General features: G+C 38.6%; 1 pseudogene; it reads left to right on the top strand.

The window, feature by feature from the left end:
- LOC108436017 overlaps positions 1 to 27,624 on the top strand; it is a 33,624-nt pseudogene extending 6,000 nt beyond the window's left edge.
- The last annotated feature ends 254 nt before the right edge of the window (positions 27,625 to 27,878 follow it).

Raw genomic sequence — 27,878 nt, 5'->3', positions numbered from 1 at the left:
ATTTTGATTCAACAGTTTAAATAAAATAAATGTAATCAAAGTCAGTTACATGAGAGTTTAGTGTATATTAGATGAAATGTGCAGTTAGAGTAGCTCTACATGTAGTGTAGTGTGTTAATTCTGCTGATAAGCATCTATCAGGCAGCTGAAGTTAAACTGAGTAATTCCTGTAAAACTTCCATTTATGTACATACAGAGAAACCACACAGCTGCAGGTGTGTGTGTGTGTGTGTGTGTGTGTGTGTGTGTGCGTAAGAGAGAGAGATGGAGAGAGGAAATTAGAAAGGGAGAGAGTGTAGGGGGGAGTGTTGTGTGTTTGCATGTGGTTTTGTGTGTGTGTGTGTGTGTGTGTGTGAGAGAGAGAGAGAGAGAGAGAGAGAGAAAGAGAGAGAGAGAGAGAGAGAGAGAGAGGAAGAGTATAAATATGTGTATGTGAGAAAGTTACATGTTGAAGGAGCGTATGCATGTGTGCATGTAAGTGTGTGTGTGTGTGTGTGTGTGTGTGTGTGTGGAGAAGGTTTATGATGCACTGTGTGGACCTAAACCTGTTTATACACTCATGTTGTGGGGAATGTTCTTCCTCATGTGGACCAGCTTGTGGCCCCCACAATGAAGCATGCAAAGGTATAAAGTAATGTAAATCTTTAAATTTGTAGGTGAGGTTATTCTAGTTAAGGTTTGGGTAACTATCTAGTATGAAATGGCCCAAAATGTGTGTGTGTGTGTGTGTGTGTTTATCACTGTGAATGAGTGAGTAAGTGAGTAAGTGAGTGAGTGAGTGAGTGAGTGAGTGAGTGAGTGAGTGAGTGAATTAGTGAGTGAGTGAATTACTGAGTCAGGGAGTAACTGAGTGAATGACTGAGACAGTTAATCAGTGGGTGACTGAGTGAGTTATTGAGTGACTGAACAAGTCAACCACTGAGTGAGAGACTGACTGACTGGGTAAATAAGGTACTGAGTGCATGTCCATGTCCAACGTATCCATGTTTATCACAAAGTTTCAGTGAGTGACTGAATGAGTAAATGAGTAAGTAACCAGTTGACTGATTGAGTGTCCAAGAGACAGTGTGAGTTACTGAATGACCTACTGAATGACTGAGATCCTTACTGAATGACCGAGTAACCAAATGACTGAGGGAATGACAGGATAGGTTGGGTAATAATGAGCGACTGAATTAATAACCAGGTAAATGAGTGATCAAGGGAGTGAATATGTGACTTCATGACAGAATGAGTTACCAAGTGACCGAGTGAGCAAGTGACCAAGAGTGAGTGACTAATAAACCGAGTAAGTGAGTAAGACAGTGACCTAGTGACCTAGTATGTCAGTGACCAAGTGAGTCTTGAGTGTGGTATCTGAGAGCGCCCTCTACTGGCCGCACTGATATTATTTCCTGTAACCAACGCAGTTTACAGTGATCCACAGCACTCAGAGGATTGTGGGTGGTTCTGTATTGTGACCCTGATGACTGTTCTGCTCTCCTCTAACAGGAAGTGTCTTCTCTGAAGAACAGCATTCAGGATATGAGGATGTGGATGAGGAGCTTCTCTCAGGTAAGAGGACCAGAAAACGTGTGTGTGTGTGTGTGTGTGTGTGTGTGTGTGCATGTGTGTGCGTGTGTGTGTGTGTGTGTGTGTGTGTGTGTTAAACAACTGGAAACTGACAAGCATCACAATCAGCATTTATAATTATAAAATTCATTATAAATTCACGATTATGCAACAGTTATGCAAAGAATGTTAAAAATAAATATATTTATATAAATCTATGAATATACACATCAAATTCTCTCTTCAGCTTATAATTAGATATGTTTTATTGTACTTTCTTGTGGGAGTGAAGTTAAAATTGATACAGTATAATATTGCAATATTCTTCCCATTTTCAGAAAAAGCCTGGTCAGCGATTCAGAAAGTATTAACTGTGGTAAATTGAAAGTATAAGCCCTGTGTCACAGTCTCACTCAATCAAATGTGGAAGCTGGGAGCAAGAACATGGTACAGTGAAAGTACAAAAATATCTATATTTAAAATCAAATCAAACAACTCAATTATAAAAAAGTAAAAATGAAATGTTTTACCACACTGTACTTCTCACAGATTGGCTTGCCTTGTCTTAAAGGGGCACTCCAGCCAAAATGAAAAATTAAACTGTTTCTATATGTTTTGTAAACATCCGCGACCCAGAAGGAGAAGTGGCTGAGATGTGTGTGTGTGTGTGTGTGTGTGTGATGTTTACATGCATAATCACCTTCTACAGTGACACCACAATCATCTCAAGGAAAACAATTCTAATTAAAAGATCAGTAGAACACTATTATTTTAAAAAATATTTTAAAAATCAAGTACAAACAATAAAAAATAAATCAAAATAAACGTTTACAAAATTTTATAAATTTACTTCTCATTTATTGTCAGTAGTCATTGCCACCTTTTCTATTAGCGTTTACTGCTTGTTATTGTTATTACAGTGTGTTACATTTTGTATCTGAGAGTGCCCCCTACTGTTTACATTGATGTAATGCACCCACTTTACAGTGATCCACAGCACTCAGAGGATTGTGGGTGGTTCTGCATTGTGACCCTGATGACTGTTCTGCTCTCCTCTAACAGGAAGTGTCCTCTCTGAAGAACAGCATTCAGGATATGAGGATGTGGATGAGGAGCTTCTCTCAGGTAAGAGGACCAGAACACGTGTGTGTTAAACTCCATTCAACTGACAAATATTAACCATTAAGAAATAAGAGAAAATTTTAATGCAGTTTTATTTTATTCCATGAACACTTAAGTTTTTAGTAAAAACCAGTGATTGAAACACAAAACTGGAGGTCGGTAGTAACTAATTATATTTATTAAGTCATGTTTACTCTGTAAAATGATGGATTTATACTTATGATTTAAGTGTTACTGTTTCATTGAATATGAGTTAATTGTTTTCCTGATTAACGATTTGATTCTTCTGCAGATCAGACGTTTCTGTTAAAAATTATTTTCTTGCATTTCCTGAATCATAATTATTATAATTATTATATTTTAATACATAATAATGAGTATATATTATGTACAAATAAAAGTAATGTATTTTTTTTCTTTTTTGCAGCAGAGAGCTATGATGATGTTATCACTGCTGGAGAGATCTCTGATGGTGTAGCAGGTGTGTTTCTAACATAGATATACATTTTAGAGCGGTCAACATCACTGCTGGACTGTATTCAGTACCATTACAGAGGGGCAATTTAAGAAAGATACTGCCCAAAATTATATTATTTCAAGAATATTGCGCTCAGAAAGTGGGATAAGATTATATAATGGAGGGAACGCAGTGATCCACACTCATGATTGTATGAAAAGCATTGTTTGTGTGATGTTTGTGTGTAGATATGGCTGTGTGGTTGGTAGCACACAGAGACCCAGTCGATGTGGTTGTTTCTCCTCTGGTTTTATATTAAGCTTATTTAATCTTAACTTTATGTAGTAGTTATTTTCTTACAATGATGGTTAATGCTTTGTAGCCAGGTCAGCTATAGAACTCCTTAATCCGTATATCTTCATAACAGTTTAACGTTCGCACTTTCTTGCATGAACCTGAAGTTAGCTTTGCCAGCTTCTTGTTTGAATTTTCCCGTTCCACCTTAAGTGATGCATCAGCCAGCATCTTGTTTGAGTTTTCCTGTTCCACCATAAATGGTGGCACTTCAGACACCAGAAAGTGACTGCTGTACCATCTGAAATGAAAAATTCATACAAGCTTGCAATTAGGAAGCCAACTTTAGCTTCATCATTCTGACTATGTTTAGGGGGGTATCTTAGCGTTATGTGTATTAAGATAAGAAGAGTTTCACACATTGATGGATTTGCTGACGTGTGGGTAGACCAAATAATTTCCTGCTGGTCCAGACGGCTAATTTGCACCATCAGTTATTAAAGAAATGAAACTTACTGAGAGCAGTCCATGCAGCCCAGATTAACCTGTGTCTGAGGATTATAATAAAACGAATGTGGTGAAAATCGGTTGAGTAATAAAGAAGCTGTGGCCGTTTTAATCCTGAGAACACGTCGCCTCTCAATACAAGTGAATTTGTTCACAAGCGGATCTTTATCGATCCAACATGACGTATCACCATAGACAAAGAACAATAAACAATGTGGCATCTAGGTATGTATATCTGGTATATCTACAGATACGTGCAAGGAGATATTTTATGATCATCATGTCCACAAAATCTGGACAAATTTTGATTTATTAATTTTTATTACATTTCATAAAGTAAATATTTGACACATATGAGCTGATACATTATGACCACCTGCCAGGTTTTTGTCCTCTGCATGCCACCAAAACAGCTCTGACCTCCCGAGGCAAGACCTCTGAAGGTGGCCAGAGGGATCTGGCATCAAAACCATTAGCAGCAGATCCTTGGACTTGTCTGGCAGGTCCCATAGATGCTTGAATGGATTGATCTCTGGTGAATTTGGAGCCCAGGGACAAACACCATGAACTCCTCATTGTGTTCCTCAAACCATTCTTTAACACACCCAGTTGCTGGTTCCTGGTTTGTCCCTCCTCTGACCACTGTCGACAGGTACTGATCACTGCTGACTGGGATCACCCCACAAGACTTATCGTTTCAGAGATGCTCAGATCCAGTCTCCTGGCCATAAAATTTTGTCCTGTATCAAAGTCGTTCAAGTCTTCATATGAGAGCCAACTGTTTGTTTACTGTCTAATATCTACCAGACCTTCACAGGCACTGTTATAATCAACACGATTCACTTGAGTGGTCATAATGTTCTTCCTCATCTGTGTATACGCACATTATTATGTAAATAAAACTCAAATGGAGCTCAAATTTAAACACGAAACATAATCAATAACAAAGTAAACTCATACAAACACAACATTCATAAAATATGTCTGAAAAACCTGACAAACCTAATATCTGCATCTTTATATATATCCTTTAAATATCTCTGTGTTTTGTTGTAGATGACGTAGCAGAGAATTATGATGATGTCATCACAGCTGATCAGAGCTCAGCTGCTGTAACAGGTTTGACTTGTAATGCAACAACACTGTAATCTCAAACATGAACACAGTCACTGATGATACTGAAGCTGATTTAATGACTTTTATCTCCACATTTTGACAGAAGACATGACAGATAACTATGATGATGCTGTTACTGCTAGACCAAACTCCAACATTATGACAGGTAGGTTTTTCTTAATGTGGATAAATAATTTTAAACTAAAGCTTTAACACAGTAAAAACATCAGGTTTGCTTCTTATTGATATAATTTATCTACCCATGTTTGTGTAGTGGACACACCAGAGAACTATGATGATGTTATCACAGCTGAACAGGATGTAGGAGGATTAAATGGTGCGTATCTGATCGTGAGTAGCTGATGCTGCTTCTTTGAAGATTTACATGAATGATGAGGGTGGACTGAATGATTTAAATCAGGTGTATGGTAAATCTGCATATGCACATGTATTTAATTATTCAGTCCAAATCACAAATTTATCTTATTCACCTGGACACTCTAAGCACAGTTTGTGTCACTGATGATGAAGTGTGCACTGAATAATTCTTCAGCAGAGTTGCATGGATCATTCTGTAACTCTGAATATCATTAGTGCAGCACTGTCATTTTGGCAAAATTGAAAAGTAATCAAACCTCTCTGCATCTATATGTGCACAAATTCTGCTTAATGAGTAACTTTCTAATGTACAGTAACTTTTTCTGTTTAAGTTTGTTGGAAGACATGACAATCTTGCATGACCAATCACAAGACTGATGTCGCTTCTGCTGCCCACACAGCTTAAACGCAGTACAATCTGAATGTCAGTTCAATCTGAACCGATGAGCCATTTTTATATATGTGTTCCCTGATGTCTCACTTGCAGCTTAGCAAATGAAAATGTGAATCAGAAAACATGAAGCATATTTCTTCCATATAATTGTGTTATAATTACGCAAGTGAAACACATTACAAGTAATATCTGAGATAGCTCAGCATTTTCTGTCGATGATAAGTGGGGGTGGTTGGGGGGTGAAACATTATGATCTGTCAATATTATTATATTAGTTTTCCCACTCACTGGTGCACGACAGTGTCATCCAAAATTAGAATATGAAAAAACATGCAAGCAAAAGTCATTACGTTTTGAAGGAAAATTACAGATAAACAATAATTTTACCTTTTAATTTATATGGTGAAATAATAATATGACCAGACAGATGAACCAACAAGATAAAAATGGTTCTTTTTGATTTCAGGTTGAGTTTAATGAGCTGAGCTGCAGCCTGCAGTACTAAACAGAACCTACATAGTGCTCTATTTAGTGTGCTATAAAATAAAGACTGTTATCTCAAAAGTGTTATTTGAGTTAAATGTACTTATTTTCCAGACTATGATGATGTGGAGGAGGAGCCTCAGACAGAGATGAATCATGTGACTGAGAGACCACAGCCAGTGTCTTTCCTCAGGAAACTACATTCAAACCTCTTCAAGCTCAAGAAATGATTTTATCATCAATCACAAGTCAAAATGTTTTATAGAGCAGGAATGAGATAAAGTGGCTTAAACATCCCCTAATTGATGTAAACCAATTACAGTTATAAATTACACCTTTTTGACTAATTGAGTTTTTCCAAACTTAGAAACATTTACTGACACATCTCACCTCATTAAGTTATTCCATCAGAATGATTATGATCTTACTTTGATCTCTTAATCCAACTTTTTGATCTTCATTTTGTGTCTGATGTGATGAAGGTCATCAGTTTTCAAAAGCTTCCTTTTTTAATTAAAGTTGTGTTGATTTTCACTGTAGATCATTTTGAGGGTGAAGAACTGAAAGATGTTCTGGTCAGAAGTGAAAGTTCAGTGATCTTCAGTCAGAAACAGGAAAGTTCTGTTTCACTGAAACTGACTTGTATAACAGCTTTCTATGATCAGTGTTAGCACTAAAATCAAGCAGCCACTTCATAACTGTTTACTGTATTTGTTCTGATCATCCCTTTAATATAATAAAATAATAAAATAATCAGTAGTAAAACATAATTACTCACCCTATGTTGTTACTTTTGTTTTTTTTAACCCAAATAAATACAATGAATAAAACAACACAAGGCAAACATTTAGGTTTAATAAATTTTCATCTATAAAATAAATATGTATTCTGATACTTTAAATAAAAAATGTAAAGCAATGTTTTATTTAAATGATCAAACAAAATATTTTACATCAATTTAAACCTCAAAATTGCTTCAAACAATTGTTCCACTTTTTACTTTTTATATTGGAAGAAAAGGATTTGATACATTCTCTCTCACACTTTTTGCATCTTTTAATGATTGTGTGATTATTAAGCTGATAATAATTTGAGATTCTTTCCTAACAGGAATAATAATGACTGCATGTTGAATTCTGTATCTGGAGTTTCTTATGATTTAAATATGGGTGGAATCTGTTATTGAGGTCTGAGAGATGATTCTGTTCTCCTCTCTTCTCTGGGCTCATCATTGAAAGCAGAGTATAAAGATTCAGAGTATGAAGATGAGATTTTCTGAGATTTCATAGTTTTAATACTTCTTTCTCTTTTTGTTTTGTTTTTTCCTTTTTCTTTTATTGCTGTTATAAATATAAACTGTTCTTTGAATAAATCACATAAGGACTATTAGGTGCTGTGGGTTTTTATTGCAAAAGAATTTCTACATCACCCATTAAAGGAGCAATAAATGATGTTTATGACCAAAAAAACAAAAAGCTGTGTATAAAAGTCATTTGTTGTTCTCTTTAAGTTTCTTTCATAATATAAACACATCTGAGAGCTGCTTCATAAGCTTGTTAGAGCCATTTTATCATAAGAAGGAAGCGGTCCACACACGGGTGATGTCATGTTTAGACCATGTGACAACAGGGGGGCAAACTCACTGTAGAAGGAAAAGATTTGTATGTTCATTGGTTAAAGCTGTGCTATAGTCACTTTCCCAAAGTGAACACAAAGCAGTACCTGACTGGTGTGTTGAGTGTTGCTGAATATTGTCATTCTGTTTTTATGAAGGACAGAGGACTTCAGAGAGATGATACAATTGCTTGTTTTCAGCTTTATGAATTAACTTAAGAATTTTGATCTGCCTCACATCTTTGATAGATCAAATACTTTATTTGTTATTAGGTGCTGCAGACACCGTTTAATTTTTTAAAATAGTATAGCAGTATTTTATTCATAGCATACGTGCTAATAGCATTCTCAGTGCACACTGAACAATCACTTTAATCAATCAAAAAACAGAAATGACTACAGTTTCCATTCTGCAGCACATATTGTTGATGTAATAGAGGTTGATCCTCATCAGCAAGAGTAAATAATTAATTTAGCTGTGTTGCTGTCAGTCTGACACTCTCAGTAACGTCAGATTTACAAAGTAGCAAGCAAACAAAGTTTATTTATATAGCAGAACAATCAGCATTACAGAAAGAAACAGAAAAGAAAATCCAGGCCCAAGCCCCCATGAGCCCCCAAGAAACCTTGAGAGGAGACTCAGAAGGGGAACCCATCCTCCTCTGGTCGACACCAGATAGCAAACATTATTAGTATAAAGTATTATAGTACAAAGCAGGAAAAACAGGTGGGCAGTGGTTAATTTGATTAGTTTATGATTAGCAGCAGCATCTGAGGGTGGGGATTGCACAGCACTGTACAACAAGAAGGTCAATGGTGGTCAAGCCGGTTCAGAAGTCTGGCGAGCAGTGGCACCCAATCAAGGCAGAAGAGACAACAGCATCAGACGCACAGGATGGGCAGCTGTTCAACTCGGCAAGAAAGGAAAGAAAAACACAGTCAGTTCTGTAAAGAGTGACTGATCACAGATTACAGTGTTAACAGAGCAGCAGAGACTCCGGCAGGTATAGATATGACAGGGAAGACTAATTACCATAGGCTTGACTATACAAGTAAATTTTTAGCCTAGACTTCAACTAAGGTTGTGTCTGATTCGCAAACAATAACAGGAAGATTATTCCAGAGCTGGGGGGCTTTGTATGAGAAAGCTCTCCCCTGATCGAACTTAATTAATTCTAGGTACCAGTAGTAAGCCAGTACCTTGTGATCTAAGTAGTCGTGATGGTTGATAGTAGGAGAGAAGTTCACTCAGGTACTGAGGGGAGAGTCCATTTAGAGCTTTATAAGTCAATAATAGAATTTTATAATCAATGCGAAATTTAACTGGTAACCAGTGCAGGGTTGATAAAACTGAACTAATATGGTCAAACTTTCTGGTTCTTGTGAGGACTCTAGCTGCAGTGTTCTGGACTAGCTGAAGCTTGTTGAGGTTTTTGCTGAGACATCCAGACAGCAGGGCATTACAGTAATCTAGCCTTGAAGTAATAAAAACATGAACTACATTTTCTGCATCCTGTAGAGATAATGCATTTCTTAATTTAATAATATTGGGCAGATGCTGGAAGGCTGTTCTAGTGATAGTTATATGTGTATTGAAGGACAGATCAGGGTCTATCACGACACCAAGTGAGAGCAAAGCTAGAGGACAAATCACATTTAAACACAGAAATAACTCAAACTCAAACAAACATCACACAAAGCTGCTCAGTCCATTTGTGAGTGGGCATGTGTTACTTGAACAGATAACAGTTACTGTTTAAATTGGTTACAATAACAGCTGGATGGGTTATTGACCACAAAGCAGCAAAACACAAACATTTCTTTATAAGTTACAAGTTACTGACAAGAGACAAGCATAACATTTCCAAGAGAGGAGGAGTGTCTAAAAGCAACTCATCAACCAGTCTGTCTGCAGAGGTGGTGGTTCTCTGGTTCAGCACTGTGAATGTAATGAGAACACAACACTGAATAACCAGTAGATCAACTTAACCCAACTCATCAGGACACTGGTGTAGGAGCTCAGCACTGCTGCTGTAGCTGATGTTTCTGCTGCTGTTGCTGGGGAAGCTGGATCTGCTGCCGTCATCACTGCTACAATCCTCTCTGCTGTCTGTGCTTCCATCATCACTGTCCCTGCTGTCATCAAAAACCCCACACCCACAGTAGTTTGCTCACTCTGGCTCTCACAGTGTCTGCAGTTTACTGAGTCTATTAAGCTTGTAACAACTTAAGTTACTTAGTAAGTAATTCTAACCATTAACGCTCCGTGTGTTGGTTTATGCTCCACATTTCCATTCTGGAGTTCTGGAGCTGCAGACCAGCTGCAGTCGCTCTATTTCAGCTGCACAGAGTTCAAGCTCCTGCAGGACCCTGGACAGTGTCCACAACAGAGCTTATGAGGAACTGAACACACACACGCTTAAATAGCCCTACCACACACACACTCTCACACACACATCTAATAAGCTCTACCATACATCTTCACATACACAAATCCAGCTCTACCACACACATAAACACACACACTCCTCATCAGCACTACCACACACACCCAACTAGCTCTAACACACACACACACACACACACGCACACACACACACACACACACGCACACACAGCCACACAAACACTACCCAGCTTAACTAGGCCTTCCTAACATGAACACCTCAGGTCTACATTTATTTAGCAGGAGGAGGAATCATTTTAGCAGTTATTTTAATTTTAATACCTGAATGTCATGTCCTACTCACACGGTGTGTACTGGAGCAAAATCAGCCAGACACTCACTGTAAAAAAAAAAGATGGCTTTATTTGAAAAGGGTTAAAATACAGAGAAAGACAAACATGTCAAGTGATATCAATAAACCAGACCCAAAAGGGCAAAAACAAAAAGGCAAAGTCAAGAAACCCAAAAGCACAGTTAGGAAACACAAAAGGCAATACAACAGACAAAAATACGATATGATACACATCACAGGTGAAACAGGTCAGTATTGAGGTGAGCTTGAACTGTGATTGGTGGATCGTAGAAGTTCACGGGTCATGTGATCTCCCAGAGAGTTCTGGGAAATGGAGTCTTTGGGTGAATCAGAGCCAGAGGGATGTGTAAAAAGGTGAATTTGTTGATGTCAGTTAACTCTATAAAAGCAGAAGTCCGTTTAGACTGGATTCACCCCTAATAACAAGCTGTGAATGTGTGCAGCTAATCATCTCACCCACCTTCAGCTTTTGCCAGTACCAGAGTGGAGCAGCCGACACAAGAGACATACACTCCAGCCACATGAGGTCTAGCATTAACCTGAATTAGGAGGAACCCAGGGCCAACCGCACCAGCATATGGTCTCAACAAGGGGTCTGAGGATCTCATCTCGGTACCTAAAGGCAGTCCGGCTACCTTTGGCGAGCACATGGAGGGCTGTCCGGCCCTCCAAAGAAATGCCCCCCCACACCGTTGCCAAACCGGTCATGCTGAAGGATGTTGCAGGCAGCAGATCGCTCTCCACAGCACCTCCAGACTCTGTCACATCTGTCATGTGCTCAGTGTGAACCTGCTTTCATCTGTGAAGAGCACAGGGCGCCAGTGGCGAATTTTCCAATCCTGTTGTTCTCTGGCAAATGCCAAGCGTCCTGCACGGTGTTGGGCTGTCAGCACAACCTCCATCTGTGGACGTCCGGCCCTCATACCATCCTCATGGAGTCGGTTTCTAACCGTTTGTGCAGACACATGCACATTTGTGGCCTGTTGGAGGTCATTTGGCAGCGCTCCTTCTTGCACAAAGGCGGAGGTAGCGGTCCTGCTGCTGGATTGTTGCCCTCCTACGGCCTCCTCCACGTCTCCTGGTGTACTGGCCTGTCTCCTGGTAGCGCCTCCAGCCTCTGGACACTACGCTGACAGACACAGCAAACCTTCTTGCCACAGCTCGCATTGATGTGCCATTCTGGATGAGCTGCACTACCTGAGCCACTTGTGTGGGTTGTAGAGTCCGCACACAGAGAGACGCAGGTTAAATTGATGGTGAAATGAAACCGATCAGAAATATTAATAAAATACACATTTCATTGTTTTTTCTTTTCAAATGTTATGAACCTCAGAGGACACAGTAACCATGACAAGACGTCAGCAACCATGTTAAAATACTGTAGTAAAACCAGACAGATTTAGCGCTCTGCTCCCATCTAGTGTAGAAAATCAATCATTGCAGTGAGAAATGCACCGTGTCTCTGTGAGAGCTTGTATAAACTCATGTGGGTAAAAATGTTAAAGTAAATAATTATGTATTTTCATTTTTATATGTAGTTTACATTTACATTTTATTCTTTGTATGACAAAATATTTTTAAAAATGTCACTCATTATTCACTCATTATTCACTCACATTTCACTCTCTTTCACTCTCATTTCACTCTCATTTCACTCTTATTTTGCTCTCATTTCAGTCTCATTTCACTCTCCTTTCAGTCTTAATTCACTCACATTTCATTCTCATTTCACTCACATTTCACTCTCATTTCACTCTCATTTCACTCACATTTCACTCACATTTCACTCACATTTCACTCTTAATTCTCTCACATTTCACTCACATTTCACTCTCATTTCACTCACATTTCACTCACATTTCACTCTCATTTCACTCTTAATTCACTCACATTTCACTCTTAATTCACTCACATTTCACTCACATTTCACTCACATTTCACTCACATTTCACTCTTCTTTCACTTTTCTTCTGGCAGTTTGGATCATTTATTTATTGGCTTTTAGTCAGTCAGTTGACTTTGTTGTGAACTTTATTTCTTTATTTCTGTGTGTATCTGTGCATGTGTGTGTGTGTGTGTGTGTGTGAGCTGGTTATCAGTGTGTGGATCAGCTCTCTGCAGGTGCAGCATTAATGCTGTATTACACTGGAGTGTTTCCTCTCTCTGAAGTCAGTCTCCTGTATGTTGGTGTGTTTCTCACCACACTGCTGCGAGCGTCTCTCCTCACACACACTCCTCTAGAGACGGAGGTGGAGTTCTGTTCATCAGCGCTGACGCTCTTTTGATAAATATGGAGAAAGAAAAAAATGCCTCCTCTGATTTGTCTCTGAAAATGTTTGATGATTTCCTCTCCTCTTTCTAATAAGGTCATAGTGAGTGTGATTGGCGGCTGTGGGGAGCACCTCTCTCTCTCTCTCTCTCTCTCTCTCTCTCTCTCAGTTTCTTCAATCTCTCTTGGGGAGTGGAGGTGAAGCTTGTTCTGCTGCTAAATTGAACAGACTGTGTGCAGGTCAGAGGGAGATTGACAGCTGTGTGGCTCTCATTCTTCTGTCCTCCACAATCTCACTCACCACAGCTGGTAAGGACACTTTCACTGTTAATGAATGAAATATATATTTTTAAATCTCTCTTATTTCTTTGCATATTAAGTCACAAGTTTCAATATTGTTAAAGAACATATATAATTTGCGAAGGAGATACAATTTAAGGATTTTACTAAGTATATCAAGCAAGTGCTATATATAGAAAAGTCTTATTAGTCTTGTTGTTGGTTTTACGTCGTGTGTTGCTGTAGGCCAGTAATGGGCCAAAAATGTCTCAAACATTTTCTGCTGTTCAGGAAGTGCCTCTGCTCTTTTCTCACAACAGTTGAACAGTTGGTTTTCATAGTTAGAGAGATAGTATCTTATTAACATTTTAAAATACATTTCCATTCTACTTTTCTCCTTACATCTCCAGAATAACTGTTAATCAATCAGTCAACAATTAATTTATGAAATGTATTTGACCTTTTTTTGGTTAATAAAACTGCACAGAAAGTAAGTCGGTCTGTCTCTCTCTTAATCTCTCTCTTAATCTCTCTCTTAATCTCTCTCTCTCTCCCAGCCAGAGTAAGGTTGCTGAACAGTGACATTCGCTGTGCTGGGCGAGATTCATTGTAATGCAACATGGGGAACTGTACGTGATGTATAAATTTTATTTTTTAACATCACACCATTCATTCATTGTAAATGATATTGTGAGTGTATTTAGGATTGAGTAAGAGATTTTTTTTACTCCAGTGGTTCTGAAATGGGAGTTCCTGAGAGAATTTAAACAAAAGGAACAGCTACACAAAATTTCAATATCATTTCAGTGAAAGTGCCTCACTCTCTCACACATAAATGAATGAAATATATTTATACCCTGTATGAATTGAACTAGTTTCCCGCATAAAGCAGTAGGCTGGCTAACACTCGCAATTCAGTGCACATCCCTCACTGATCATTGTGGGATCATCTGTTGAGTGTGTGAAGGTTCTTTATCATAAGCCTTTTGGAAATCTGTAGTAAATAGCTAATAAGATACGCAGGATTATCTTCACATCTTTGTGGCCAGTTTACTTAGTTAGCTAATCTAACAGTACACATTAGCCCTCAGAGACCCAGTACTCTTAAATGTATCAAAAACACTCTAAACTGTATCGTCACATCATTTGTAATTAAATAAATGTAATAATCAAAATTTTACAGCATCACATAACATCTGCTTACAAATTTGGCAATGTTCCCAGTACATACTTGAGCTGTTCATTTTTATTTAACGTATTTGTTTTAAAAAGACAAAAAATGAAAGATGTACATATACAAATTTGTACTCTGAAGCTTGTACTCAGTAATATTACTCAGTAATATTAGATCAAATAAAATCACAATTAGAAATGACAAAAAAACATTTAAGCGTTTAAGACCCATGAGTACATTGCCCCAAAATCCACCCCAAGTGTTGGGGGTAACGTGGTAAAAAGTAACTAACACTGCACAAACACAAGGAGACACTCGCAGACCTTAAAAATTAAAGTACGTTTAATGAGAGAGGTGTCAGAATGAAACACAATCTCCGGTTAAATCCGATATCGAAGTCTAAAAACAAAGCAAGTGTCAAAAATTGGAACAGACAAAACATACAGGCAAACAGAGCAGAAGGGCAAATCCAAAAGAGCAAAATTCAAAAACGCACAAGTAAGAAAGTTGAAGAAATAACACCGAGCAGTCCAGTAACATGGAAAACCCTCGCAATGAGGAGAGTAAACCAAGGACTACTTAAAGTTTGCGACAAACACAGGTGAATTGAATTAGAACTCAGGTGACTGAGAATGAGGCAGTTGCATGTGATTGGAGGAATAAATGATGTCAGCAGGACTGGAATTATGGGAAATTGAGTCCTGGAGCAGGCTAGGCACAGGAGGAGAACCCAGATGAGTGATCATAACACAGAGTAATATGATTACTTTTGTCTGTAACAAAGTATGGTAACGCATTACAGTTAAATTTTGTAATCACATTACAGTTACTAACTTAATTAAAACTGTTACTTGCGTTACATTTTTCTCTAAAAATATTTTTAATACTCAAAATATGAAGCATTTCCTGAGCTGTTTTTTAACACCTAACACAGCTCGTCGTGTGATCACGAATGTGAAGAGCTCAGCACAAATGCAGTTTGACAACAATGGAAGAGCACGACATTCCACAAATAGAGATATTCTCATTACTCTGAATTTGTTTCACGCAAAGACAAAACCAGTACCATGACGAGTGAGTTATATCCAAGCCAAAAGCACATATCAGCAGCTGCAAACTCAAGAAAGAAATTTGCCGAAGCAAATCTGGGTGCATACTCGTGGCTAAAGACCCCTGTCCTAAAGGAGATTGTACCCAGACTCACTTTGCTCTGTGTGAAGATTTAGCTCAGCTATAACTGCATTTCTCGCATCTCCAGCAGGAAAAGAAGAATAATTTCTTGTAAAATGTCTCTCAACGTCGGACTTACATGGTACCATTTAAGGTGGAATGGCAGAATTTCAACAAGTGTAACAGGGAGCGAGGTGGGGGACGCATATGAGATGATAAGCGAGATTTATTAAGAGCAAAAAGGGCAAATCCAGGTTCATGGTCAAGACGGTCCAGGTTCAAAAAGCCAACATGGAGAGATTGGGGTTTAGACATGACAAACAGCAGAACGCAACAGAACCAACAACACAGCAGATAACAAACAAAGCAAACATCAAAGACCAATACAATCAAACAAAGACCAGCACTAGACCAATGACAACACAGGGCTTAAATACAAGAGGGCTAACGAGGGTTCACAAGATTCAGGTGGAAAGACAGGTGAGAATAATCAGGGGTGGAGTCATGAAACGAGGGGCAGGACTATGGATACCAAAACAAAGAAGCACATGGAAGATCAAAACAAAGGAGCACATGGAGTAATGGAAGGAGCCAATCATGACAACAAGAATCTTACCTCAACTTTGTGACTTTTTAGTGTTTGTCAGTTTCACGTTGCAGATTAAATGTATCAGGAAACCAGTTGGAATGCTTATGAATGCAGATAAGTCCGTTTATCTCCAACTTATCCATGGTCGTCTTAAATCTTTTTCTTTGCCTTTTTGTTAGCTAGTAGCTAGGTGCGACTGGAGTTGCTGTGTGATCAGCTGTTTGAGTGCCAACAGGATTAAATAACAGTAATGTAAATATAACATACTTTTCAAGGTCAGTGGCTTAATAAACCATTTAAAAGGGAAAAAAAAGAAAATACATAACAAAAATCAATACTTGGCTTGCTGAGGTTTAACCAAATAAACATTTGTGTGTGTTTTAATCAAATCCTTTAAAACATAGGGGAGAAAAGAAAACGAAAAGGGTAATATACCTTGTAAGAAGTATAGACAAACCTACAAGTGTCAAATATCTATGTTTTCAATGCTGTTCACACTTGTTGTAATTCATACATGCAGCTCTCAGAAGGCCAAGACTTGATGATGGTTTTCATCCCTGTTCTGGAAGAGTGGAGGTGCTTGATGAAGAGACCTGGTGGACAGTGTGTGATGCTGGCTTTGACCAGCAGGATGCAGAGGTTGTGTGTCGAGAGCTGCGCTGTGGGCTTCCTGTGGAGGTGCTGGGAGCAGCTGCTTTCGGCAGAGGGGAGGGTCAGGTGTGGTCAGAGGAACTTCAGTGTAGAGGCAACGAATCAGAGATTCACTTCTGTCCAACATCATCTTCACTCAAACACAACTGCTCACATGACAGTGATGTGGGTGTGGTGTGCTCGGGTAAAGAATGTATATTTAATTTATTTTTAAAAAGCATTTTAAATTCTAATAAACTTTGTCATTATTGGTCTCCAGTATATAAACAATGATTTGCTGTTATTCATGCTCAGTCCTGAAATGTGATGTTCATTCAGGTCACACTCAGGCTCTGCTGGTGAATGGCTCTGACTCCTGTTCTGGTCGAGTGGAGCTCCAGTACCTCAGTGAGCGAGGCACAGTGTGTGATGTAAGCTGGAATATGAGAGCTGCCAGTGTCCTCTGTGGTCAGCTGAACTGTGGGAGTGCTGTGGATGTGTTGGGGTCAGACTGGTTTGGGGAGGGGAGTGGACAGATCTGGGCTGATGTGTTTGATTGTCAAGGGAACGAAACTCACCTGTCAAAATGTCCCATTTCATCATGGAGTCGAACTGCATGCTCTCATAAACAGGATGCTGGAGTCATCTGCAGTGGTGAGCTGCTGTTAATATATTTTGTGTAAATTGCATTAATTCTGTTATTATAACAAGTAAAAAATGTTTGACAAGGTCTGTTCCATCCTTAGTCAAAAAGAAAAGCTATACTTTGTTGTATATTTCTTCTGCAGATTCGTCTCTGTCGTTTAATGAGGGGCGAGTGCAGTTGTCCGGAGGGATGGAGTGTGAGGGGGAGGTGGAGGTGTACTTCATGCAGGACTGGAGGAGAGTTCTGCTGGACTCCTGGAGTGAGTCTGTGGCCTCTGTGGTCTGCAGACAGCTGGGCTGTGGTTCTGTGTTCAACTTCTCCAGCTCCTCTACATCCAGTCCTGAACACAGTCACATGTGTGTGACGGGTTTCAATTGTTCTGGGAGTGAAGCTCATCTGAGGAACTGCAGCAGCGCACAAGCAGTCAACTGCAGCTCCAGAGAACAGCTCTCAATCACCTGCTCTGGTCAGTATTAACAATCCTTTTTATTAAATTATATGATTGAATGATTTCATTTAGTCACTAAGAGAACAAATATAACACTACAGAAACTTTATCAAACATTTCAGCAGTGATTGTTTTGGCTATAAAGATTTTAGCTAAAGGCTGTAAGATTTTGAGCAGAATTTAAAAATACTAGCCATAAAATGAAAACAAACATAGGTTTGGACAGCTGTACACTCACACACACACACACACACACACACACACACACACACACACACACACACACACACACACACACACACACACACACACATATCTTATAAGCCGATTCTCCCTTAGGGTCGCGGGGGGCCCTGGGGCCTATCCCAGCAGTCAGTTATACACACAAAAAACCAAAATATTTCTCACTTAAACAAAAAAAAGTTTATTTAGTTGCAAAAAAGATGTGTTTTGGTCCTTGCAGTTCTTAAGTTTACTAATGATTTTCAGACTTTGGAACACATTCACTTCGAAACAACGGGACATAAACGCTCATCATATGATCATTAGGGACAGGGATGCAGTGTTACTTCCTGCATTGAGAATTCAATGTGAAGTTCTGTGTGTGTGTGTGTGTGTGTGTGTGTGTGTGTGTGTAGGTAAGTTTAATTCAGCTCACAGCTCCATCAGGCTGGTTGGTTCTGGGGGAGACTGTGCAGGAAGGCTGGAGGTTTTCCACAACGGTTCATGGGGGACAGTAAGTGATGACTTGTGGGACGATAAGGATGCGCAGGTGGTCTGCAGACAGCTGCAGTGTGGATTGGCGCTCAGTGCAGTGGTACCAGCCCAATTTGGACCAGGAACTGGACCCATATGGCTGAATGAGGTGGAGTGTGAGGGGAACGAGACGTCCCTGTGGAACTGCAGATTTCACCTGTGTGGAGAGGACGAATGTGGGCACAAGGATGACGTAGGAGTCGTGTGTTCAGGTAAAGTGAAATTAATGTTTGCAGAAGCTGCAGCTTTTAATGAACTTTTTCAATGAATGCTAGACACTCAATGAATAAATGAATAAAGGGTTGCTTAAAAACTAAAATGTTTTCATTAAAAACTGAGAATAATGGATTTAACTTAGTTTAATCTTTCTCCCATCAGAGTTTAAAGAGTTCAGACTCACTGAGGGCTGCGAGGGGAACCTGGAAGTGTTCTACAATGGAACCTGGGGTAATGTGTGTGTAAATGGGATGGATGAAGAAACAGTAAGTCTCATCTGTCAGGAGCTGAACTGTGGAAGATCTGGCCGTGACTGGGCTACTAATGCAAGAGTGGAATCAGCTCCTAACTGGCTGGATAATCTGAAATGTAGGAAACATGACTCCACTCTGTGGCACTGTCCATCTTCACCCTGGAGACAAAATAACTGTATTAACCGCAATGAAGTGGCTAACATAACCTGCTCAGGTTAGGAGTTTATAGTAGTTTTGTAAGATGACATAAATAGAATGTCAAATCATTTTCTATTATTTTCTCTGAGTGCTACCAGAACGAATCAATCAACAGAACTGAATGTTCTAGAGAAATACAACCATAAGCAAAATATTTGTGTAACAGTTCAATGATTAATGAATTATCTTAATATACTCACAGAAAATGAAGATGATCGTGTGTTACGAAGCCATCTGACATGTTCTTCATCTCCTCATCACAGACAGTGCTCAAGTAAGAACTGCGAACTTATATGGATGATATTCCATTAACTGGAACAGAACATTAATCACACAAGTGTTAGAAATGTTATTTTGCTTATTCATACAAACATTAATGGCCCTTTAATCAGTTAATATACACAGAGTAAAGACTATGCTGCACTGTAGAGCTGTACTGTTATTAATTCTGTGATAAGATTAATTTTCCAGTGTTCCTGTATCTCCTCATGTGTGATGTAGATCACTTGCCTCTCAGGCTGAGAGGAGGAGAAGGAAGCTGCTCTGGGAGGCTGGAGGTGTTTCACAATGCTAAGTGGGGGTCTGTCTGTGCTGATCTGTGGGACATTAGGGATGCTCAGGTGATCTGCAGGCAGCTGGGCTGTGGGCCGGCGCTGAGTGCTAATGGGAGTGCTGACTTTGGTGCTGGTGAAGAGCCTATTTGGCTGAGCAGAGTGAAGTGTAGAGGGAATGAGATTCACCTGTGGGACTGTCCCCATTCCCTGAAGAACCACACTGACTGCTCCAGCAAGCAGCACGCTGGAGTCATCTGTGCAGGTCAGAGGAGTCTGCTGGACTCTGGAGTTTTTGTTTCTAATGAAATCACTTTCATCTCAGTGTTAATAATCTACAAGCCTGTATTAAAAAGTGAAATTATGTGTCTAAAGCAAGTTTGACATATGCAGTTACTTGACTGTAACATCAGAATCAGACTATCCGGTTCAAATTTTAGTCAATATTCATGTTTTATGCTTTGTGCTTACAGACATATCTGTACCTTCTACTGCTGCAACCATAATTACAACCACCACTTCCACCATTGCAGGTACTTTTTTGTCTTTTGGGTCATTTTTCTGTTTTTTTCTGAATTGATTGTTCAGTGATCTACACATTTTCTGTTCTATGTTTTTATTTTCAGTTGGTCAGACAACAAAGGGAACTACAGTGGTTGTTCCGTCCATCTATCCAGTGTCTCTCCTGGTTCTGGGAGCAGTGCTCTTCCTGGCCTTAGTGCTGTTGGTTGTGCTGTTTTACCAGAACAGAGTGCTCAGGAGAGGTAGAGCGAGTCAGAGATCATCTACAATCCACTTTCTGTACATTCTCTAAACATCATTAGTCCTTCAATCTGTCATCAGACGTCTCTTCTGCTGAACTGGCTCCATGTTTCTCTCTGTCTCTCTCACAGCGCTCTCTAAGAGGAGGCGTAAGACTGAGGCAGTCTATGAGGAGATCGACCGCAGATACATTACTAAAAGAAATGATTTGACTCAAAGGGGTGAGTGATATATAGACTGTTCTGCATGAGGATAGTTGTATTAAAGTAAACTTACATTAAAGATAACAGAAGACACCCAGCTATACCTACCAGCTATACCAGCTAGTTCTCAGTGATCACAGCAATATTTAATGTTCTTGTATTTTGATTCAACAGTTTAAATAAAATAAATGTAATCAAAACCAGTTACACGAGAGTTTAGTGTATATTAGATGAAATGTGCAGTTAGAGTAGCTCTACATGTAGTGTAGTGTGTTAATTCTGCTGATAAGCATCTATCAGGCAGCTGAAGTTAAACTGAGTAATTCCTGTAAAACTTCCATTTATGTACATACAGAGAAACCACACAGCTGCAGGTGTGTGTGTGTGTGTGTGTGTGTGAGAGAGAGAGAGAGAGACGGAGAAAGGGAGAGAGGAAGTTAGAAAGGAAGAGAGTGTAGGGGGGGAGTGTTGTGTGTTTGCATGTGGCTATGTGTGTGTGTGTGTGTGTGTGTGTGTGAGAGAAAGAGAGAAAGAGAGAGAGAGAGAGAGAAAGAGTATGCATATGTATGTGTGAAAAACATGTTGAAGGAGCGTACGCATGTGTGCATGTAAGTGTGTGTGTGTGTGTGTGTGTGTGTGTGTGTGTGTGTGTGTGTGTCTGTGTGTGTGGAGAAGGTTTATGATGCACTGTGTGGACCTAAACCAGTTCATACACTCATGTTGTGGGGAATGTTCTTCCTCATGTGGACCAGCTTGTGGCCCCCACAATGAAGCATGCAAAGGTATAAAATAATGTAAATCTTTAAATTTGTAGGTGAGGATATTCTAGTTAAGGTTTGGGTAACTATCTAGTATGAAATGGCCCAAAAATTCACAGAAAGAACTTTGGTGTGTGTGTGTGTGTTTGTGTGGGAAATACAGAGAGTGAGAGAATCACTGTGAATGAGTGAGTAAGTGAGTAAGTGAGTGAGTGAGTGAGTGAGTGAGTGAGTGAATTAGTGAGTGAGTGAATTACTGAGTCAGGGAGTAACTGAGTGAATGACTGAGACAGTTAATCAGTGGGTGACTGAGTGAGTGATTGAGTGACTGAACAAGTCAACCACTGAGTGAGAGACTGACTGACTGGGTAAATAAGGTACTGAGTGCATGTCCATGTCCAACGTGTCCATGTTTGTCTCAAAGTTTCAGTGAGTGACTGAATGAGTAAATGAGTAAGTAACCAGTTGACTGATTGAGTGACCAAGAGACAGTGTGAGTTACTGAATGACCTACTGAGTGACTGAGATCCTTACTGAATGACCGAGTAACCAAATGACTGAGGGAATGACAGGATAGGTTGGGTAATAATGAGCGACTGAATTAATAACCAGGTAAATGAGTGACCAAGAGAGTGAATATGTGACTTCATGACAGAATGAGTTACCAAGTGACCGAGTGAGCAAGTGACCAAGAGTGAGTGACTAATAAACCAAGTAAGTGACTAAGACAGTGACCTAGTGACCTAGTATGTCAGTGCCCAAGTGGGTCTTGAGTGTGGTATCTGAGAGCGCCCTCTACTGGCCACACTGATATTATTTCCTGTAACCAACGCAGTTTACAGTGATCCACAGCACTCAGAGGATTGTGGGTGGTTCTGCATTGTGAACATGATGGCTGTTCTGCTCTCCTCTAACAGGAAGTATCTTCTCTGAAGAACAGCATTCAGGATATGAGGATGTGGATGAGGAGCTTCTCTCAGGTAAGAGGACCAGAACACGTGTGTGTTAAACTCCATTCAACTGACAAATATTAACCATTAAGAAATAAGAGAAAATTTAAATGCAGTTTTATTTTATTCCATGAACACTTAAGGTTTTAGTAAAAACCAGTGATTGAAATACAAAACTGGAGGTCGGTAGTAACTAATTATATTTATTAAGTCACGTTTACTCTGTAAAATGATGGATTTGTACTTTCTTGAGTGTTTTTCAAATGATAATTCATTTTATTTCTGCTGACAATTCATTAGTAAATAAATCTAACTTTTACTTTTACATTTTACTTTTACATTCTTTCATTTGTGATTGGTTCTTCTCTGACTACTGAGGTCTCTCGTTTCATTTTAGACCAAAAAGATGCCAAAGAACTGAATGATAAAACCCAATAAAACTACAGTTCCTATCCTGATAGATGCTGAATGTGATAAGAAATGTCACAGCAGTTCTACAAGTTACTTAGAACTAAAGACGTTTATTGACCTGTTTCATTTAAACTTCTACTCAAGTTGTTTTGTGGATATTTTTACTTCTACTTATGATTTAAGTGTTACTGTTTCATTGAGTATCAGTTAATTGTTTTCCTGATTAACGATTTGATTCTTCTGCAGATCAGACGTTTCTGTTAAAAATGATTTTCTGCATTTCCTGAATCATAATTATTATAATTATTGTATTATAATACATAATTATGAGTATATATTATGTACAAATGGAAGTAATGTATTTTTTTTCTTTTTTTGCAGCAAAGTCCATGACTGGAGTGAAGGCAGAATATTATGATGATGTCACCACCAATGGCCTGATAAGTGAGTGCCTTTATTAATGAATCACCTGATTTTACCTTTAAACATTAAACCACAATGTAAAAATATGACAGAACAATTTGTAAATAAAGTCTACTTTAATTTGATTTAGGTGACTCAGCAAAAGAGGACACAGCAGAGAGCTATGATGATGTTATCACTGCTGGAGAGATCTCTGATGATGTAGCAGGTGTGTTTCTAACATAGATATACATTTTAGAGCGGTCAACATCACTGCTGGACTGTATTCAGTACCATTACAGAGGGGCAATTTAAGAAAGATACTGCCCAAAATTATATTATTTCAAGAATATTGCGCTCAGAAAGTGGGATAAGATTATATAATGGAGGGAACGCAGTGATCCACACTCATGATTGTATGATAAGCATTGTTTGTGTGATGTTTGTGTGTAGATATGGCTGTGTGGTTGGTAGCACACAGAGACCCAGTCGATGTGGTTGTTTTTCCTCTGGTTTTATATTAAGCTTATTTAATCTTAACTTTATGTAGTAGTTATTTTCTTACAATGATGGTTAATGCTTTGTAGCCAGGTCAGCTATAGAACTCCTTAATCCGTATATCTTCATAACAGTTTAACGTTCGCACTTTCTTGCATGAACCTGAAGTTAGCTTTGCCAGCTTCTTGTTTGAATTTTCCCGTTCCACCTTAAGTGATGCATCAGCCAGCATCTTGTTTGAGTTTTCCTGTTCCACCATAAATGCTGCCACTTCAGACACCAGAAAGTGACTGCTGTACCGTCTGAAATGAAAAAAATCATACAAGCTTGCAATTAGGAAGCCAACTTTAGCTTCATCATTCTGACTATGTTTAGGGGGGGGTATCTTAGCGTTATGTGTATTAAGATAAGAAGTGTTTCACACATTGATGGATTTGCTGACGTGTGGGTGATTATGTTTCTTTTCGCACAAAACTCAGTTTTTTATCATCAGGTGTAGACCAAATAATTTCCTGCTGGTCCAGACGGCTAATTAGCACCATCAGTTATCAAAGAAAAACTTGCTGTGAGCAGTCCATGCAGCCCAGATTAACCTGTGTCTGAGGATAAAACAAATGTGGTGAAAATCGGTTGAGTAGTAAAGAAGCTGTGGCCGTTTTAATCCTGAGAACATGTCGCCTCTCAATACAAGTGAATTTGTTCACAAGCGGATCTTGATCGCTCCAACATGACGTATCACCATAGACAGAGAACAATAGACAATGTGGCATCTAGGTATGTATATCTGGTATATCTACAGATACGTGCAAGGAGATATTTTATGATCATCATGTCCACAAAATCTGGACAAAATTTGATTTAATCATTTTTATTACATTTCATAAAGTAAATATTTGACACATATGAGCTGATACATTATGACCACCTGCCAGGTTTTTGTCCTCTGCATGCCACCAAAACAGCTCTGACCTCCCGAGGCAAGACCTCTGAAGGTGGCCAGAGGGATCTGGCATCAAAACCATTAGCAGCAGATCCTTGGACTTGTCTGGCAGGTCCCATAGATGCTTGAATGGATTGATCTCTGGTGAATTTGGAGCCCAGGGACAAACACCATGAACTCCTCATTGTGTTCCTCAAACCATTCTTTAACACACCCAGTTGCTGGTTCCTGGTTTGTCCCTCCTCTGACCACTGTCGACAGGTACTGATCACTGCTGACTGGGATCACCCCACAAGACTTATTGTTTCAGAGATGCTCAGATCCAGTCCCCTGGCCATAAAATTTTGTCCTGTATCAAAGTCGTTCAAGTCTTCATATGAGAGCCAACTGTTCGTTTACTGTCTAATATCTACCAGACCTTCACAGGCACTGTTATAATCAACACGATTCACTTGAGTGGTCATAATGTTCTTCCTCATCTGTGTATACGCACATTATTATGTAAATAAAACTCAAATGGAGCTCAAATTTAAACACGAAACTTAATCAATAACAAAGTAAACTCATACAAACACAACATTCATAAAATATGTCTGAAACACCTGACAAACCTAATATCTGCATCTTTATATATATCCTTTAAATATCTCTGTGTTTTGTTGTAGATGACGTAGCAGAGAATTATGATGATGTCATCACTGCTGATAAGAGCTCAGCTGCTATAACAGGTTTGACTTGTAATGTAATAATACTGTAATCTCAAACATGAACACAGTCACTGATGATACTGAAGCTGATTTAATGACATTTATCTCCACATTTTGACAGAAGACATGACAGATATCTATGATGATGCTGTTACTGCTGGACCAAACTCCAACATTATGACAGGTAGGTTTTTCTTAATGTGGATAAATAATTTTAAACTAAAGCTTTAACACAGTAAAAACATCAGGTTTGCTTCTTATTGATATAATTTATCTACCCATGTTTGTGTAGTGGACACACCAGAGAACTATGATGATGTCATCACAGCCGAACAGGATGTAGGATGGTGAGTAGCTGATCGTGTTGTTTATGCTGCTTCTTTGAAGATTTACATGAATGATGAGGGTGGACTGAATGATTTAAATCAGGTGTAGGGGAAATCTGCTGAAACATGTTTACATTATGTATGGTATATGATAAATAAATTGTGTCCTAATTATTTTGCTGTGGGCAGAAGGTCACTTTATTTACTGCACTGTCTATTCAGATGTGCAGTGTAACCACATGTATTTAATTATTCAGTCCAAATCACAAATTTATCTTATTCACTTGCACACTCTAAGTGCAGTTTGTGTCACTGATGATGAAGCGTGCACTGAATAATTCTTCAGCAGAGTTGCATGGATCATTCTGTAACTCTGAATATCATTAGTGCAGCACTGTCATTTTGGCAAAATTGAAAAGTAATCAAACCTCTCTGCATCTATACGTGCACAAATTCTGCCTAATGAGTAACTTTCTAATGTACAGTAACTTTTTCTGTTGAAGTTTGTTGGAAGACATGACAATCTTGCATGACCAATCACAAGACTGATGTCGCTTCTGCTGCCCACACAGCTTAAACGCAGTACAATCTGAATGTCAGTTCAATCTGAACCGATGAGCCATTTTCATAAATGTGTTCCCTGATGTCTCACTTGCAGCTTAGCAAATGAAAATGTGAATCAGAAAACATGAAGCATATTTCTTCCATATAATTGCATTATAATTACGTAAGTGAAACACATTACAAGTAATATCTGAGATAGCTCAGCATTTTCTGTCGATGATAAGTGGGGGTGGTTGGGGGGTGAAACATTATGATCTGTCAATATTATTATATTAGTTTTCCCACTAACTGGTGCACGACAGTGTCATCCAAAATTAGAATATGAAAAAAGCATGCAAGCAAAAGTCATTATGTTTTGAAGGAAAATTACAGATAAACAATAATTTTACCTTTTAATTGATATGGTGAAATAATAATATGACCAGACAGATGAACCAACAAGATAAAAATGGTTCTTTTTGATTTCCGGTTGAGTTTAATGAGCTGAGCTGCAGCCTGCAGTACTAAACAGAACCTACATAGTGCTCTATTTAGTGTGCTATAAAATAAAGATTGTTATCTCAAAAGTGTTATTTGAGTTAAATGTACTTATTTTCCAGACTATGATGATGTGGAGGAGGAGCCTCAGACAGAGATGAATCATGTGACTGAGAGACCACAGCCAGTGTCTTTCCTCAGGAAACTACATTCAAACCTCTTCAAGCTCAAGAAATGATTTTATCATTAATCACAAGTCAAAATGTTTTATAGAGCATAAATGAGATAAAGTGGCTTAAACATCCCCTAATTGATGTAAACCAATTACAGTTATAAATTACACCTTTTTGACAAATTGAGTTTTTCCAAACTTAGAAACATTTACTGACACATCTCACCTCATTAAGTTATTCCATCAGAATGATTATGATCTTACTTTGATCTCTTAATCCAACTTTTTTATCTTCATTTTGTGTCTGATGTGATGAAGGTCATCAGTTTTCAAAAGCTTCCTTTTTTAATTAAAGTTTAAGGAAATGATTGTTTTGGACTGAAGCTCTCAAATTAAAGGTGTGTTGATTTTCACTGTAGATCATTTTGAGGGTGAAGAACTGAAAGATGTTCTGGTCAGAAGTGAATGTTCAGTGATCTTCAGTCAGAAACAGGAAAGTGCTGTTGCACTGAAACTGACTTGTATAACAGCTTTCCATGATCAGTGTTAGCACTAAAATCAAGCAGCCACTTCATAACTGTTTACTGTATTTGTTTTGATCATCCCCTTAATATAATAAAATAATCAGTAGTAAAACATAATTACTCACCCTATGTTGTTACTTTTGTTTGTTTTTTTAATGCAAATAAATACAATGAATAAAACAACACAAGGCAAACATTTAAGTTTAAGAAATTTACATCTATAAAATAAATATGTATTCTGATACTTTAAATAAAAAATGTAAAGCAATGTTTTATTTAAATGATCAAACAAAATATTTTACATCAATTTAAACCTCAAAATTGCTTCA

This window comes from Pygocentrus nattereri, chromosome 1 (genome assembly GCF_015220715.1).
Source record: "Pygocentrus nattereri isolate fPygNat1 chromosome 1, fPygNat1.pri, whole genome shotgun sequence".
In the NCBI taxonomy this organism is placed as follows: Eukaryota; Metazoa; Chordata; class Actinopteri; order Characiformes; family Serrasalmidae; genus Pygocentrus; species Pygocentrus nattereri.
This window is presented reverse-complemented; position numbering and strand designations above follow the sequence as displayed.